General features: G+C 42.2%; 1 protein-coding gene and 1 long non-coding RNA gene across 4 annotated transcripts in view; one reads left to right on the forward strand and one right to left on the reverse strand.

Moving 5' to 3' along the window:
* Window positions 1-6,806: 6,806 nt before the first annotated feature.
* On the reverse strand, window positions 6,807-18,389 carry LOC139791386 (uncharacterized). 2 transcript variants are annotated; one of them, XR_011723909.1, is made up of 5 exons: window positions 18,277-18,389; window positions 16,981-17,123; window positions 10,877-11,123; window positions 8,802-9,106; window positions 6,807-7,886 (listed from the first exon to the last, which is right to left on the reverse strand). It is a non-coding gene; the product is annotated as an uncharacterized lncRNA (long non-coding RNA). The 2 variants fall into 2 exon arrangements; XR_011723908.1 differs by lacking the exons at window positions 16,981-17,123; window positions 18,277-18,389 and adding an exon at window positions 13,355-13,818.
* The window catches only part of SLC38A1 (solute carrier family 38 member 1), a 42,852-nt gene continuing 41,359 nt past the window's right edge, over window positions 17,329-18,821 (forward strand). The window contains exon 1 of one of the 2 annotated variants that reach the window (XM_071733528.1): window positions 17,329-17,635. The gene's annotated coding sequence lies outside the window, so the exon portion shown is untranslated. The remainder of the gene's footprint in view (window positions 17,636-18,821) is intronic. The other variant, XR_011723907.1, reaches the window with a different exon arrangement.

The following is an 18,821-nucleotide window of genomic DNA, read 5'->3' on the forward strand; positions in this document are numbered from 1 at the left end:
ATAAAAAGTAAACTGGGGAAGTGAAGCACACAGCTAGTAAAGCAGCCAAAACCTAATAGGGTTCCACACTCGTACATTACTTTTCTCGATCCCAGAAAGCTCCAAGACTTTCCAAATTCCTCTTGCACATGGCATTTTTTGAAGCGTGTACTCACTCTGGTAGCCACAGCAAGCTGGCCTTTGATCTTCATTTCTACTGTGAGACCATCCATTTCAGGCATGCCATGTCTCACACACCTGGCTCTTTCAGATCTTAAATAATTGACTTCAACCCCAAGCTGATTTTGAGGCATAAATGTCACAGCCCTTCCTTTCCCAGGATCCATCCCTCAGCTTTGCAATGAGCTCCTCTAAACTACCAAAGAAAAACACAAACCATGTCACCAATCAGGTCACACTAACATATGAGCTGTGTTTCAAAACCAAGTCAGTGGTATAAAGTGAAATAAATGTTTTTAATTTTTCACTGCCACAGATTTCCAGGCATGGTGGTAGGTCAAATGCAGCACTTCACTTCTCTTGCACTTAACAGAGCCAGTTTCCCTCTTGTGGTTAAATTTCTCAACCCGTTTAAACAATCCATATCTTGGATCAACACACTGCTTATCTCCAAGTCCCAGTGGAGAAGTCCTGTGACAGTTATTATATCTGAGCATAGCTAACTGCTAGAATATCCATCTGTCCTCCCCTGAAAATTTGGTGGGGAACAGCAAACATCTTCTTTTCTGCCTTTTCTAAGCAGAAACTTCACCAAAACTAAATCTCTGAAGTATTTCTTTTCTTACTTGCATATAGATAAGTGTAGGAAAGGATCAGATCCCATCTTTGTCATCCAGAAACTTTAGAGAACCATGGAATCATTCTGGAAAAGGCATCAACAACTACTTGGAGTAACTACTTTGATTGTCTTCTTATTTTCATAAATAATGAGTAAATTTAAAAACATGCAACCTAAAGTACTTTTACAGATTATTTTGTTTCTCTCAGTTCTGCTGTTATCTGAGCCAAGTTGCCTGTGTGATTCAGACTTTTCCCTTACTGAAGTGACTAGACATGGTGCTTTCCCTGTGAGTTATTATACATAGTCCAATAACACAGAGATAAAACTACGGAAGTTCCTCTGCAAAGTCTTTCCTGCTTTCATTTTTTTTCACTCTTATTCAGACTAGTGCATTATATCTTTCCCTTCTCCCCTTCACCAGACACCCAGAACCATTCACTTTTCAAATTCTCACAAGGCTTTGCAAACTTCTTAGCACTCCTTCTTCCCCCAAAAAGAAATGTCTTTGTTTCTCATTTGCTTTGTAGAGTTTCCCATATGCTCTTCTCATAAAGATGAACTGATTTCAAAGAGGAAGTGCATGGGCCTTTTTCTCCCAGTCTAGCAAAGAGACTACCATATCATTTTACAGTGGGAATTTATAGTAATATGAAAGAAAAGGGAGTTTTTAAAAACTCAGTGACAAAGAAACAGTGAGAAATATTGCAGTATCATGGCAGGCAGAGAAGAACTTAATATGGAACTAAACAAAGTTTTCTCTGCATCCCCCAGCTGCAGCCTGGTCATGTTTGTCTGCTACCCTGCATACTGATCTGGCTTGCAAATCTTCAGGGTTTGGTTTTTTAATTTTAGCTGATGTTATGTCCATGAGCCCACCCACCCTGCAGCCTCCCAGGGAGCTGGTGGATCAAGAAAGATGCAAAGGGTTGTGCAGGCTACACAGCCCAAAAGAGAAAGGTGTCCAAGAGAAAAATTCATGTGTGCTAGAGGAAAAGGATGCTTGATCAAAGGTCCCAGCCTTGTAGTGCCTGACAGTCACCCTGCTGCCACTGTCAGCCCAATATCCATTCCCATATGGGCTTCCAGCCCCCCAGGTCTTCTTCTCACCCTCCCCAGGTGTGCTCACAAGCAGCTCAGTGTCAACAAGTGTCCCAGCAAAGCATGAGGGGGGATGCAGGCAACAACTCTGATTGTGGAGCTGGCAATGGGGATCACTGAAGCTGCAAGCCATGGGGGAGGAAAGCAAACCAGAAGAAACATAGGAGGAAAAAGAGTCCTGGAGAGAAATAGATAAAGAGAATCATTTCATGATTGTGAAGATGAGAGAAAGTAGACCCAATAAGAAGGGAGATGAGAAGAATGTCTGGGCAAAATAGCAGAAGTCCCAAAGTGATTTTATGATTGTTTGCCTGAGGCTTGCTTTCCCTGAACAGGACTTTTGTGGAAATAATCCTGAATGAGGTACATATAACAGAATGTGTGAAGAGCTGAACATTAGCCAGCCCAGCCCATAAAGCAGCTCAGTTAATACATATTCATTATAATGTAAAATTATTTTGAAGTCAGGTGAAAAAAGGTTGGAGAAAACTCTATATGTGTTGACAGTCTCCAAGGGAAACCTGAGTCATTACTTAACTCTTGTTACTTAGTGCCCACAAGACTATCTTCTATTCCACTGGTACATTAACATAAGTAATAAAATAAATCACTATAAACTTTCCTGCTGACTGTGAGCAACCACTTGCATTTATATGCTCAGTGAAATCAAGGAGACAGCTCATCCGAGTAGCATGGAGGTCCAGATCACCATCTGAACATGGATTTCTAGAGTGGATAAACACTAGAAATAAGCCAAAAATGGATGAGCACATTTTTTCAGATTTCGCTTGTTTCTGACTCTTAGCCAAAGCCACAAAACCTTTCTTTGTCCTGTTTTTCAAGCTGACAATGAGCAAACTCATCTTGGAAGGCAAAGGAGTGCTGGCTCCTAGCACAGCAAAACATCTCAGGGCAGCCAAGACGTGGTGGGTAGCAACTGCTGGTTCTTGGGCCAGGCAAAAACCTTGCAAGAGGCAGTGAAGCCCTGCAACAGCCCTGAGAGGAAAACTGCAGCCAGATCATTCCTGCTTCTTCTAAACAGCCACAGATCGAATGCAGAGGTTTTTCTCTCCAGAAAAATGTTCTCCCTTGTTACATTGTGGTGAGGAGGTTTGGTGCTACAGCCACCTGGTGTAAAATTTAGTCATTCCTTAGGGAAATGGTTATCTAGGTCCACAGCCTTAAGAATTGTCACTCTATACCAAAACGTGATGCTGTACACTTTTCTACTCACAATTACAATTATTCTGAATCAGGAGGATCATGTAAAGGTTTCAAAATCACAAACAAGGTTCTGACCTTGATTTAGTAACTTCATTTCCTGAAAATAAATCAACAGAAGCAGGTTTGATGTTATTTTCCAGGAACTGGATAGGAAGGAAAAGAGGGTATTTTATTCTGGCTAAGAGACTAATGATGATATTCACATTTGAAGAGAGGAATGTGCCTTGACTCATAGGAAATATCTTTGTCCCTGGGGATTTAAAAACAGCCTTTGTGGAACAAAATAGATGGCCTGAATTATGACTGTGTTTCAAGGAAGGATAACTTTGCTTATTGAAAAGAATAACAAGGTGAAGAAGTATTTTAATGGAATGTGAGGACCTTTTAATTCTTCTTTATAGCTGGCTGCACAAAAGGCAGATGACAGTGGTGAATTATTTTAAAGAGCATAGTGACACAGAAATTGAAAGATGTTTTGATCTTGAATAATTAATTAGAGTTTTATTGCTGTTGTCAAGCTGTTTGCTTATCCAAAAGATGTAAAAATGGATAAATTCTTTGCCCGGAAAAATTTTCCATCTGAACTGTGGTGATTTCACACACTGTTGGTACTAGCTGTCACATACTCACCCCAGCTCACTTTTTTTTAACCTGCTACAAAGTTAGCAAGGATTAACTGAGGCAATAACAGAGACAGAGCTGCAAATCCCCTCCAAAACCCAATGAAATTGCTTGCTCACCTTCTAACCAGCTCTTCTATGCAGAAGAGCAACCAGGGCTTGTTAAAAACACCTTCAAGTCTAACATCATCACTATTAGAGTCACAGAGTTGGGGTTTTTTGCTGAAATATAAGCATTTTTACTCCGAGCACAATGATGGTGCTGGAGAAGACCAGCAGCACTTGAGAAAGGACCAGAACTTAAAGGCAAAATTTGCATTCATTGCGCTGTGCTTGAGGCTCTGGGGTTTCAATTTGAGTATCTGCTTTAAGCATCTTGAATGGTCCCAATAACTTTAACACTTATTCTAAAGCAGTTTTGGACTCAAGCCTAAAGTAAGTTATTTTTGTACTCAAGTCCTCCTCTACAGAATTGTTTTGGAAACCAAAAAATAAAGTGGAGCTCAAACATGGCACTGAAACAAGCAAATAACTTGGGCACTTGCTGAGAAAGGAGCTTGGGAAGAGCCACGTGGCATGAGAGGAGTTACCCCAACTCCTAAGCCTGCTGCTGATACCCAATCCTACTAGAAGTTGTGCCTGAATCATTACCAAAACTGCTCTCATTATATTTTCCATGTCAAGGCCAAAATGCCTGCATGTGTTTCACAGCATCAGGCATGGAAAGGAAGGAAGTGAGCTGGTGTGGCCAGGCAGGACAGCAGCAGAAAACCAAGCTGTGCTTCTGGGACACATGTAGCAGGTATTTGGTCTTTGGACAAGTCATCTTTTCACTTTTATGGGCTCTGACAAATACTCCCAGACGTTCCTCCAGCTGGATCAGTCAAGGTGTTTCTCACAGATGCCCCTACCTGGTAAACATTTTCAGGAACTTCTCAGAGAATGGACCTGAAGTTATTTCAAGTTTTTTCAGCTGCATGAGCCAGGGCTTCCCTGAGCCCCATGCTGGCTGGCCAAGCCACTGGTGTCTGTGGAGAGACAAAAAGCACACCTAACAATATTGCTGTGTTTCCTTCCCACTGGTCAGAAGCCAAGATGATACCTCAGAGAAAATCAGGACAGTCCTTGCCTGATGCTACCAAGCAATCAAGTTATGAAAAAGCAACTATTTCCTTTAAACTCACTTTTTTCTCTCCTCCTGTTACAAACATTTTTTTATTCTGCTGTGATATGAGGTCTTTTAACATTATTTTCCCTCCATTAAGTTTCCTGGGTAGGAGGCACCATCCTGATGCACTGTATTAATCCTTAAAGAGGATCAAATGAAAAAAAGATAAAAATATTAAAATTTTGGAGTCATTAGAATCCTTTTGAGGATGATTTTCTTGTTTTCCATTTCCTGTCAGAATTAGATTTTGCAAATGAAGCTGACACATGTAAACCCTGATTATATCTTGCTGTTAGGTTTATTTTTAGAATTACAAATATGATTTAGATTTAGCTTGGGATTATCAGAACTTCAGTTGCTCATTTCTTTAACTCTGGGGTCTGAAAAAAAGAGCTCTGCAAGGAAAGTATATCTGAAAACAATATCACAATAGAACAGTAAGATCATTATATGCCATTCCTATTAAAGACAAAGTACTTCCCAAATGTCTGAAAGGTGTACACCTATTTCTTGGAACAGTAAAAAGGAAAAAAGACAAAATTATAAATCTCAAACCAAATGCAGACCAAAACTGATATGGAAAACGGAAATAAACTAAGGAAATTTCCATTTGGATGTCAGAGAACTAACACTGAAATCTTTCCATTAATCTTAAACAGAACTACAGAAAAACATCAGCAAAAGCACATGTATTCTCAGAAAAGTGCATTACAAAACCTGAAGTGTTCTGTAAAGATCATGATTTAATTTTGTTAGCTCCTTCTGTGACCTTTGTCACAAGAATATATTTATCTCCTTCACATGCAGTAAAATTGAAAATGAGAAGATGCTATCATATATATCAGTTGTATTCAATCTATATTTGTATCAAAGAATGTAGCATTATTGTAGACAATAAGGCATAAAAACATAAGCAGGACAGGGTTTGCAGGTAGAGATTATATCTTTTCCCAGATTAACTGGCCTAATCTGAAAAAAAAAAAAAAAAGAAAAAAAAAATCTTGCAAGAACACAAGTTGTTGTGCAGGCCTGAAATAGAAGCAGTAAACTTAAGTTTGCTATTAACTATGTTTCATAGCATATCACAGTCTGCTCTCTTCCCACCCTCACATCAGACAGGTAATGCATTACCCCCACACACATTTCAGGGACAAATTTACCAAACCTCTTCACTTTGGCTGAACTCCCTTTTCTGTCAGATGGCCTAAACTACACACATCTCAAAGCAGCTTCCCTCAAATCATAGAATCAGAGAATCACAGAATTGGCTGGGTTGGAAGGGACCTCAGAGATCATCAAGTCCAACCCTTGATCCACTACCGCTGCAGTTACCAGACCATGGCACTGAGTGCCACATCCAGTCTCTTTTTAAATATCTCCAGGGACAGAGAATCCACCACTTCCCAGGGCAGCCCATTCCAATGTCTGATCACCCTCTCAGTAAAGAAATTCTTTCTAATGTCCAACCTAAACCTCCCTCAGCACAACTTGAGACCGTGCCCTCTTGTCTTGCTGAGAGTTGCCTGGGAAAAGAGACCAACCCTCACCTGGCTCCAACCTCCTTTCAGGGAGCTGTAGAGAGTGATGAGGTCTCCCCTGAGCCTCCTCTTCTTCAGGCTGAACAGCCCCAGCTCCCTCAGCCTCTCCTCATAGGATCTGTGCTGGGGTCCCTTCACCAGCCTGGTTGCCCTCCTTTGGACCTGCTCCAGGACCTCGATATCCTTCCTGAACTGAGGGGCCCAGAACTGGACACAGGACTCGAGGTGTGGCCTCACCAGCACTGAGTACAGGGGCAGAATCACTTCCTTGGACCTGCTGGCCATGCTGTTCCTGATACAGGCCAGGATGCTGTTGGCTTCTTGGCCACCTGGGCACACTGCTGGCTCATGTTCAGCTTCCTGTCAATCCAGAATTCTACTGAGCTTTGAAGTTTGCTTCTACACCTCACCTGAAGAAGGCCATCTATGTTCAGAAGTAACCATGGCTTGCCAGCCTCTGTTAGCTCATCCCATCCACAAGAACCGTGTCCTGGGTGGTTGTCAACCCGCATGATGTGCTACCAGGGAATAATCCAAATGACTGGAAACCAGAGGGCAAGTTTTACTGCAGCAGCATGACAATGATATGAACAGTTCAAGCATTAATGTAATGACATTAATAGCCTCGTGTCACTGGCAGAGGAGAAAATAAACACTTTCACAGTAAGAAATAATTTCTTAGGGGAAATGATAGACTTCCAAGTAAAATATGAGTTAATTCTGTATGACACAGTGTTTTTACACTGGAGAAATGCTGGAGGAGGTGCTCATTTCTGTAACTAGCCTACTATTTTCCAAGAACAGTTCAAGAGTAGATAGAAAACTTCTTTTTAAAAGTTCTATTTCACTCTCCAAAAGTGCATCATGGACTCCAAAACTCTAAGAGGGCATGCAAATAAAAATCCATAACTCCAACACCCCTGTATGGACCACCTCAGTTTTGTTTATCATGACCAAGCTGAGGAAGGGCACAGTGTGTCCTCACTGTCCCTGCATTCCTGCATCACGTGTACCTGGGTGAGGTCTGGATCAGCTCTGTGGCCTCAGCACAATGGGCAAGACAGGTGAGCTAGCAATGGGGTATTTTCATTACCAAAGTGTTATGCCCCAAAGCTAGTGGAAAGAGAATTTTTTTTCCTGTTCTTAACGAATAACACAGGCGCTCCACCTTTTTTATGGTGTAACGTGATACAATGTTACCTACAGCACAGCCCCTTCTTAACGAAAGGGAAAAAGGTGAGGAAAAAGGCAGGGGGAAATTACAAATTTTAATCAGGAAATTTTCCAAACATGAGATTAACATGATGAGGAAAAATGCCTCCATTTTCAGAAGTCTCAGTGCATTGTTGCTTTGTGCACAAGGCCTGAAGAAGGCAGCCTTTGGTTGGGTTATTATCCTTCCCGTATTACACAGCTCATCAACTCTGTTGTCACAGCATTTTCAGGCAATTGATTACCTGGTTAGGAAACACAACGAGTCATGAGCAGCAGTGTTTGTTGTGAGTGGCACATGTTTGTTTAATCCACATGAGAAATTAAATGAAAAGCATCAGTAACCATCTCAAACTAGCTGTACGTCAGAGAAAAGCAAATAGCTTTCTGTATGTAATACTACACACTGCCACCCAGCCCTCCTCCTGTGTGAAAACCAAAAGGCAAACACAGAGCAAGTGAATGCTTGTGCCCAGAAAGGCCACGTACACTGCCAGCAACAGCCAGCCGTGAAATTTAAGGCAAATATTTGCTCTGCTTAAAAAATGCTCAGACTGTAATAATGGAATAGTGCTGTAAGCTTCAAGAGCTTCTTGATCATTTATGGACACTGCCTCTTTACTTGCTGAATATTTACTGTGAGTGGGCTGAGATTCCCAGCAGTTTGCCATCAGTCATTCCCCTGGTTAAACACAGAACATTTTCAAACAGAATTATGCAAGTGAAATGAGCTCTGATATTCCATATTTTCAGCTTCTAAAGTTCCCCATCGCAGAGGCTGCAGTGTTTCTTTGAGTGTTTCTCACTGCAGACAGTGGGCATGACCTGAAGTCTGATTGCTCTTTCATTTAAGGTCCTGATTTGGGTTTCTTAAAACCACAATCAAAAATCTTGAAATTTCCTGTGCTGGGCATGCTCCAAGTATTAGATGGTTTGTAGGAGGAGTTGTGAGGCTGGGTTTGTACTGTCTCAGCCAAGAAGAGAGGAGGAGAGTCTGTGGCTGACCTTGGCTACTTTCTGTCTCTAACTGCCAGCAGATCTGTCACTTGACACCTGAGTTTTTCATGTTCCTCACCTTTGCACCAAACCATAAACTTTAGTGCAAAAAAACCCCCGGGTGTTTTTGCACCCAAGAAAAAATGCAGAACTCTTTTATTTACCTGGGATGCAGGAATAATGGTGTTTTTATAATCCAGAGAGCCCTGTAACTCTTGCAGGGCTGTGCTTCCTGTCACAGGGCAAGCCCTGGTCCTCCTTCCAGGCTGCCATATGAAGTGTCATATTTTGTCAGTATTTCAGAAGCTTTGCATCACTTGCTCCTTCCCTTGTATTTTCAAGCAGCCCTCACCGAGTGTGGCAACACTGTGACTCTGCTTTTGTCCCCATCACCCTGGTCCTGCTGCTGCCACCTCCAGCGTTGGTGTGTCCCTACTGGGGTTGCCTGGGTCCCAGAAAGGGACCTGCTCTGGTAAGGAGAAACAACAACTCAGTGTGGACTCTCAAGCACTCAGTCAGGGAAGGGAACAAGAAGGGGTGAGAGAAAAAAAATCCCTTGTGCAGCAGTGGGAAGTGGGGTCCCAGAAACGTCCCTATTTGCAGCTCACGTGGGTTAAAAACGCTAGTGCAGATTTTGGGTCAGCAAAGCATCCTGTGTGCCACCTGCACCTGCCTGCTTCTGCTTCTGCCTCTGCACTGGCCTTTCTGGGAACTGATATGAGCTCAAGGCTTGAGGGTTGTTTTTTTTCTTAATCTGAACACGTGCCTCAGCCTGTCTCAAAGCAAAAGAGACATCTGTGCAACCACAGTCGATGATGGAGACGTGCCCCTCCTCAGGCTGCTCCTTCCCCCTGGACCCTTGTAACTTCTAATTATGACTTGGACTGCCCATTATAGGCCAAATTTGGGAAAGTGTTTCAGTTCAGTCTATATTTTATGTACTGGTCTGTTTTTGTTGACTGCAGGGATCTTCCGTTCAGCCCTAACAGTGCCTGAGACTGTTGAAGACATAACTCCCCACAGCCCCCTGGCAGCTGGAGAGTGAATCAGGGTTATGGAGTCTGCAAAACCAGCACTTCTGAAAACAGCATTTTAGGAAGACAATCTCTTAGAAAATCTGAACTAGGTAGCATTTGCAAGGAACATTAATATTTCAGAACACATTTACAAAATGCACTTACTCCTTCCTTTTACAACTGCATTAGGTCATGATGGTAATAGTAAAAACATATTAGGACAGGCAAATTTGTATATGTCAGCCTATAACAATTTTTCCAAAGCAAATTCAGTAGCTAAGTACACAAAATTTGCAGGATAAGGCTATGATCTGCTGCCAAGACAAGGCTTTAGGAAGACAGATTTTTCTGGTGACCATTTTGGACTAAGAACACCAAATACACATTCTAAACCTATTTCCAGGTTTTTTTATTGTTTTTTTCTTAATTTTTACTAAAAGAGATATAGTAGATATATACATATAATATACACTATATATGTATATATGCAATTATTGGTATAAAATAGCAGTACAAATCATAGTATATTATAATATTGTTATACATCTTCTGCCTTCTGTTCACTTAGAGTTTTATACAGCAGGCCTACTAATAAAACATGAGTTGCACTCTGATCTTGTAAAAGTTTTTTCTACTACCCCTTACCTCAGGATAATTTCTTTTAAACCAACCTTTAGACTTTTACATGGGTCTTAGAAATATTACTGTACTTTTCCTGTGACTCAGTTCTGTTAAACATTACCTGTTCTGCCCATCTTCTGACTAAGCAGTGTAAAACAGATGGTAAAACAGGAGGGACTCGTAGAAGAGATAATGCAGTGGGAATCAAAACTACTGAATCCCTTTTTGTGTGTGAAGGGCTTCTACCAATGTTTGAGTTGTGTATGTTCCAGTGATAATCATTGTTTGCTGTAAGAGTGTAGACAATGAGGTTTATGTGTTGTAAAGGGAACAGCATCTTCCACTAATCCCCGTTTAGCAGAAGAGGCTGTAGGACAAGGCAGGCAGTGTTCACTCAAATGTTCTGGTCACACCAAACTTTCCAGTTAGGACATTATAGGGATGTCAGTTCATACAGGAGAAAGATGTAAGCCCACCTCTGCAACACATTTCAGGAGGGCAAATATACAGGTGCTGGAAGACAAGTATGTAGGTGCTGGTAGGGAGCAGGCTCAGCTTTCTACCTCCAAAGATAATAGGAGCTGGCATGAAGGCAGATCTACCTCTGTAGAGGCATATTTTGGTAAAATTAAGGCAGGCACATGAAGTCTTTTAAGATGTCTTTTCTCTTGTAATACTGTGCTCCTCTCATTAATATGACTGCACAGAACTTCCTGGTTACTCTACAAAGATAGAGGAGCTGCTCCAGGAAAGAAAACTTGGAGGTATTACATCCAACAGGAGGCTGTGACTGTTTCATATTGTACCCAAAATCTACAGCACCAGGACTGGGACAAAAGGCTCTTCCATCTGAAAGAAATGCAACAAAAGGTCTTTTGCTTGTAGGATCTCCCCATAGACATTAAAGAAAATGATAGTCTTGAACTAGCCAGTCTTGTTCTCCATTTAACAGGAAACTTAACTAAATTATATATTTTCTAATTTTTTTCTCCAAGTTTTCAATCTGCAATGGGACTAATAATACTTGCACCTTGTAGCAAAATCTGAGGAGTTTAAGAGATGAAACCCACTGTCTGAGTACTTAATCGATAATTCTACAATATGACAGACTCCTCATTTCAATCAAGTGCACTTTAAAAATAAAAGAAAAGAAAAAAAAGATGTACTCTAAAGGTAATTTCCCAAAGACTATCCTTGAAATCAGAGGATTCAGATATGGAGTACTTAACTAGATTGCAGGCTTGCATGCAATTTCTAGTCCTGTAATTAGGCAACAGAGCAGATCTAATCACTTCATTACTCTAATGACAGCTGCTATACAAAGCCCAAAACCAGAGAAATAAGTTACCGTGCAGGTACCTCAGAATGTTTTTAAGCAGGACTGTAAGTAGATCTGCATACTTTGGTATTTTTGTCTGCTGTTTGCCTTTTTTTTTCCCTACCTGCAGCTTGAGCTCTATAGCATGTCAGGGAGGTGTGACTGGCACTGAGCAGCTGCACGCTGCAAGGCAGGCTCGGGGGAAGCAGTGCTGGAGTCTTCCCTGTCTTGAGCAGATCAGGAAGCTTTGCTATATTTATAACATGAAGTTCCAGTTAGCTTCATTTTATCAGTTTAATGTTTTTTCTACAGAATTTGACTCCACTATGAACACAGGATTAAATGGATGCTCTTTTAACAGCCCCGGAACACAGGCACACAGAGCATTGCTTTGGCCTACAGCACTGTCATTGTCTCTAGGGAAGGACTTTCATGGAATACATGATACCCTAAGCCTTGTAAATTATGGATTAAGTTTTGCTATTCACTGATTTAATTTAGATTTAATGAAAATGGAATTTGTTTGCATTTTAAAGAACTGCAAAAGATAACATAAACACCATAGGAGCAATGGGATGGGTACTGAGCACGGTGTGAATCACCTGCCCAGTTTTACAGATCTGTTAACACTTTCAGCTTTTAAATAACTTACTGTTTCTTCTGTAATTCAGCCATAGTTCCAGACATGCCCTTGAGCATGACAACAGCTTTGTTTTGGCTTACTCTTTTTAAAAAAGTATTAGATAGAAAGATGTTTCCAGAGGACTTAATTTTAATCTAGTCATCTACTCTTTTACTATGCGATTCTTGCAAGTAAAGCTAATCTAGAATGCTTGGCTGCTTATTGTGGTGATTTAAAGAGTTCATCTTTTTACCACCATCCTGAAAATCTTATGTCATCTTATTAGATAGGAATTGTCAAAAATAAGAATTCGCCCATTTATTCCAATTTCACTCATTTCAGGAGTGAAGAAGTGATCAGCAACTTGGAATGCTTCTATCTGACGATATGGATTTATAGACATAACATTTGGTACACAAATTCTGAATTAAACTTTCGTATTATTTTTTTTCATACGAGTATCTTTTAATCTATCTATTTAAACAGAGGAAAATTCAATTACTGGTCTGTGCACTAGCAGGCCAGTCCCAGATTAAAGAAATTATCTTTAGTATGATTTAATTCACAACAATTATCAGTTTTTTCATGCTTCCAGATGCATCCCATCTTCCACAACCATGCCTTATAATGACACTAGGAGTTTCAAGTTGCCAGGACCATTTCTGGCAACCCAGCATAATATGTACTAATCCCTCAAAACACTGAGCAAGCTTTTAAAATTAGTCTATACAATTGGAATGGCAAAAAATATTCATGTCTGAGGGAGAGAGGATCTCCTCTTTGTATTGTAAAATGGCCAAAGTACTCACTTAAGAAAGATTACAGTTTTACTTTCTACTGAGACCATATTAATTAAACTACAGCATTGTAAGTTTATAGTAAGAAACAATGCCTTAAAAATAACTAGATAAAAGAACATTTTGTTACACATACTTTTAAAGTTGGCTTAAATGAAAGTCTTAGTATCGCTACAGGCATTTACCTTACTTGCAAATATTTTTGGCTTATTCACTACTAGTTCCTTAGCCTCATGCAATAAGTTTGAAACCTTGGTATTCAAACAAAACCTTTGGATTCTCTGGCCAGAGAAAAAAGTTAGAGCAGATGATCAGAAGGTAAGTTAAAAAAGCACACAACTACCTGGTTTGTTGCATGAAATCTTGATCTCAAGAGGAAGAGCAGAGGAGAAATCCTCCTGCTAAACCAGGATTAGTCATTGTAATTGTATCCCTCACTTTGGCCAGGAAAGTAACCAATGATACCATCTGATCATCACAGAATCACAGACATGCACGCAAGATTTCACAGTCCCTGAAAACCCATTGTCTGAACATGCAGAGTTGGAGGAGGCTGAGCACATGTTTAAATACAGTTGATGCTATCAGTGTTCACAAACCTGTGACAAGTGTGGGCAGCTCTTTTCAGAGGATCGTGCAAGACCAGTCATGTACAGCTTGCACATTGCACATCGTAGTCAGTGATGTTCTTCCTTTGTCAGCTGCTAGGTAAAATACCCCTCTCAACTGATGTCAAAGAATCAGTGTCAAGACCCTGGTAGCACCAGCACACTTTTAACATGGCAGTAGGTTTCCAGCAGACCCTTCTTTTTGTCTGATAGCAATCCTTGGTATCACAGACTAGAGAAACCATATTTGTTGAATAGTTCACTTGATTTCCTAGAAGAAACTTGCACCAGGCAGTGCCATAGCTCACTGTACCACCCTGGAAGAGTTCACACACCTCAGGGAGACCTGCGGTATGTTTAGGCTTGAATCAGCCTCAGCCCAAGTAGTTAACAGCACTTTGTTCCTCCTTGCAGCACATCTGCAAAATGTATTGAGCCCACAGTTTCTGTGAAGCCTTGGTGGGAAGAGAATCTCACAGTCTACTTCTGGAAAGAGAACCCCTTCTGTAGGCAGCCCTGTAGCTTTGATGCTGCCTTATCAAACCTTAGCTTTCTGCATCAAATGGACCCAATGTCTTCTTTAAAGAAAAAAAACCAAAAACCAAAACCAAACTAAAACAAAACAAAAAACAAAAAACCAAATCCAAACCAAACCAAACAAAAAAAACTTCAACTAGCACAAGATGTGGATGTAGTAAGAGGTGCAAAATCAGCCCCTGCCTACATCCTGAGCTTCCTTGTGGCCATTCTTGAAGGCCAGTCAAAGACTTCAAAGATGTTCAAAGTCACTTACTGGCAGAAAGCAGTTTTCTGCAAAACACAGGATTTTTCTCCTTCAGCTGGCTTTCCACTTCTAGTCTGTTCTCTTTTATTCTCCTCTCATTCACACAAGAACTAACATGTAAGTTCAAACATGCCAATGATGCATGAACTAAAATAGAGGTGAAGAGAACTCTGTAAGCACCTCCAGCTCCTGTCAGGCTTGTCATGTCAGCCATGAATCCCCTCCCCCCAAGCACAGATATCTCTGACTCCAGAAGCTGCTTTCCTTTGGGCTGTAGCCATATATATAGCCCAGGGGTAAAATATTTGAATGGGTAATCATCCAAATTTAATGACCCTCTGTCATCAGCTTTGTGCCACGTGCAAAAATTGTGCTTGGAATCTCTTGTAGGCTTCACTGCAATTTGGGAGCAAAAGATAGCAAAGAAGCCAATCAAGTCCCACTTTCAGTAAAATGGTCCCCGAATCAAACAGCATTCATAAACTGTGAATGAAGAAGCTTGCCAAATGTTCATACATGTGATAATTTGGTCCAAAAAATGAAGTATTTGGTGTGTCTTAAGTTCACTTGCATTATATAGGTATGGTTTTTGTCCTAATACCTGCAGCTTCCACTAGACACTTTAAGTCAGTCAATAAGCATAAATTTTTGAAGGACATCTGAGAAGGGAATTTGTCCAGACTCTGGAAGAACATTGCACTTCAGAGTGTAGTTCTGAAAACGAATGTGGCTGTTGATGCATTTCAGGCAGATGAAATATAATCTAAAGAATATTTGGAAGTTGCAGGTCTGAACAAAAGCAGGATGGGAATGGTGTTATCACAGTCAGAGGCTCAGGGCTATTTCAGAGGAAAGGGAAGGGGATCCATTTTGATGAGATGAAAGTTCATTGAAAGGCATCCAAGAAGAGAACTGCCAGTTCTAGACAGACAAGAGGAAGAAAAACGATGGGCCTGAAATATAAGAGCAAATTCATGGATCTTCAGTGTATCTGAAGCCAGATTTAGGAGCAGATCATATGTGACAAGGATAAAGATAACAGCCCAGGAGGGGGGAATAAGGTCAACGAGGAGCAAATGGTATGAAAAACTACTGAAAAAAAAACTTGTAAGAAATTATAAAACCTAGAACTAGAAGATGCTGGTCAGAAGCATCAAGGTTTCACAGAATATCAAGGCAAAAGGAACCAACAATGCTAAAAAACCAAAAAGGTATTAAGAAGAAGAGTGTAGAAATTTGAATTTACACTGAAAGTGTAAAGTAAAATGTTTGCATTTCTGAAAAGTGCTAAAATTTTTTGTGCAGCTGTGTTAAAAATAAGCTAAAGAGATTTCTTTTCCAAGTTACGTGAAAAATAATTACCTTTGTTCTAAGACTGTGCATGAGAATGTAAGAGACAAATTAGCTGTAAGTTAGAAAACAGCTGCCTTTGCAGGTATAAAATGAACGGTGGTAACAGAATGCATCAAATCAACAGCCATTCAAACAACAGTCAGCCTGACACACTTTTTTCTCAAAGAAAGAAACTGAAAGAGTTTCTTCCTATTCTCTATAAAAATACCACCTGACCACAGCCACCACATAATACACATTTTAATTTAGTAATCTGAGGAGGTGTCTGAGTGTCATAAATAGGCCTAATTGATTAAGACTGAATTGCAAATTCTTTCTTCTGCACTTCTCCCAAGGGTAGGGTGCCTTGTATGTAGGGCTAGACAAGGAGTCAAGCCCCCCAGCTTTGAATCCCACTCCAAAACCTTTGTCATGGAATTTCTATGGGGCTGCACAAGATGCTGGGACCCCACATTCTTTGTTGATCTGAAATTTCTGTGGGGCTGTACCAGGTGTTGCTGTGGGCCCCAGAGAGGTTTGTTCACAAGGAAGTGTTGAAAGAGCAGCTCTTGGCTGAAGGACTTTGGGCAGCTAGCTCTTCCTCTGGCTTCACTCTCATTACTGGAATGATGTGGCTCTGGTCCTGGCAGGGCTCAATGTGTGTTAATTAAGTTACTCTTTGCACTGCACTTCACCTTCAAGGAACTGCTCTAGTGAAAGCCAGTGCAATATAAGCACTGAAATGGGAATCCAACCTGTATGTGCAAAGATGGTGATTTGAAAACCACAGTTCTTCTTCCTTTTTGTCATCTGCTTTTTTGGCCTGACATTCAAGACCCAGGAGGGGATCTTCCAGAGCAAAAACCTCAAGAAGCTGCGGGAAAAGGGACCATGACAGTTTCCCAGTGGCCATCTCCCCTCTACAGATTGACAGCCAAACCCAAAACCTCCAGCATGCTCCAGCATCCTTTCACTCTTTGCCTTGTGATATACCTCGTGCAAGTCATGCATTTCATAGGGTGAAACCAAGGACTGTGGTCTCAAACTGTCAGCTGCAATGTCATCTTGCTTCAAGCTTGCTCTTAAAAAGTTTTGGTAGATTATTTGGTTTTTTCCAAGCCAAAACGCTCACACAATGCTTTATAAAGATTATTATGGAAATAACAAGCTATGGCAAATCATGTGTCCATCAAACCTCCCTTTGCATCTGAAATCGTGTCTTGCCCCAGTTTGAAATGCTCTGACCTCTCTCAGAATGGTAGCATTTTCAGCATATACATTTTGCATGACGAAACAGGAAATTGGGTAACATGATGATGCCAGATCTTCCGAGGCCATTTCAGGGAAAACGACACAAAAATCCGGTCAGCGTGCCAGGGGGGCTACTCCTGTGGGCGAGCCGTGGAGTAAAAAGAGGAAAAAAATATTTTTTTAAATTGCAATAAATTGCTGTTTAGTGGGTTTTCTTTAAAAAAGAAAGGTTCTGAAAGTACAAGGGGGGGGGAGCGGAGGTGCCGGCGGGTTCCTACCCGGGGACAAGTGAGAGCGGGCGACCCCCGGGGGGCTCCGCGTGTCTCCGCGTTCCGCCGCACCCGGCAGCCCAGCCCAAGCCCCGGCCCCGGTCCCGGGGGCGGTGGCGCGCCCAGCGCGCTCCCGCCTGCCCGCCCGCCCACCTCCACACGCACACACCCGCGGCGGGAGGAGGAGCGGCATCTTCCTCGCCGTCTGCCTTTCGCCAATTTTATTTCCCCTCGTTCTCGCCCCTTTTTCTTATTTTATTTTATTTTATTAAAATTTTATTTTATTATAACCGTAATTATTCATCCTGGTGTTCTGGACGGGTCCCACGAGAGAGAGTGGATTATACCTGGGGCGATCCTCGTGGGTTTACCTCGGGAAGGTAGAGAGCAGCTGATGCAATCGGGGGGGACGGGGACGCGGCTCCCCGCGCAGCCTTTGTCTCCGCGCCGCAGCCGCGCAGCGCAGGCCGGAGCTCGCCGCGGACCGCGCTTTGTCTGCGCCGTGTGCGCAGCCCGCCCTTACCCCCACCCCAAAAAAACCCAACCCCAAACCCTGTCTCTTCGTTCCCGGGCGCGGAGGATTTCAAACCCGAAAAAATGCGCGCAGCGGCTCCGGGAGGGGATGGGGTGGGGTGGGATAGGATGGGATGTGATGGGGTGGGATGGGATGGGATCGCTGTGCGGGGGGCCGGAGCCGGCCATGCGGTATCCACCTCTCCGCGGCTGCGGGACGGCGGGGGGGCTTGCAGCTGGGATGCTGCCGCGGCCAGCCGCTGCGGTGTGCGAGGGAAAAAAAAAAAAAAAAAAAAAAAAAAAGGCGGTCACTAGTTACGAGCTTTCACCGGCCGAATTTATTAAAAAAAAAAAAAAAAAAAAAAAAAAAAAAATTAAAAATCTATAAATTGGTTTTATCCTTGCAAATGTGGCTGGAACTGCGCGGCTGGGCCGCGTGTGCCGCAGCCCTCCCCCCAGAGATGTGGAGCCGCGGGCTTAGCCCTGCCTTGCTGGGGAGCGTTCCTACCTTTCCCTGAAAGCCGGGGCTGCCTTAGGGTCAATGGAAGTTTTACGGTATTCAGAAAATGCAGGCAGGGCCCACGGTGCGCACGCGTGTGTGTGTGTGTGTGTGTGTGTGTGTGTGTGTGTGTGTGTGTGTGTTTGCCCGTAAATACATAGTAACAGCTAAGCTCCTCGCTTTTATGGAGCCAGAGGCGAGGGGGAGAAAAAAAAAAAGAAAAAAAAAAAAAAAAAAAAGAAGGGGGGCCCATGTTTGAGTGCCGAATGCCTGGGTATGCCTTGCAGCTTGCATGGCATATGTGTAAAATCGTGTATGCATCCAGCTTGCTGTTACGCCAGAGGGTTTGTTCGGCTGTTTGGGAGAGTTTGTTCAACCTGTAGCTAAGATGTATCTCCTCGTGAAAGCGGAGACGAGGAAGTGTGTGAACCTGTGCTTTGTTTATGTGACATTAGGAGGACTGAAATGAAGCCGGTGCTTGGCAGCTGGTTTTATGGGAGGTGAAACTATAGCCTGCTTGTGCCACCAGCTGAACCCTCCACATGGCTTCAGGC

The sequence above is a fragment of the Heliangelus exortis genome, chromosome 1, assembly GCF_036169615.1.
Source record: "Heliangelus exortis chromosome 1, bHelExo1.hap1, whole genome shotgun sequence".
Classification (NCBI taxonomy): Eukaryota; Metazoa; Chordata; class Aves; order Apodiformes; family Trochilidae; genus Heliangelus; species Heliangelus exortis.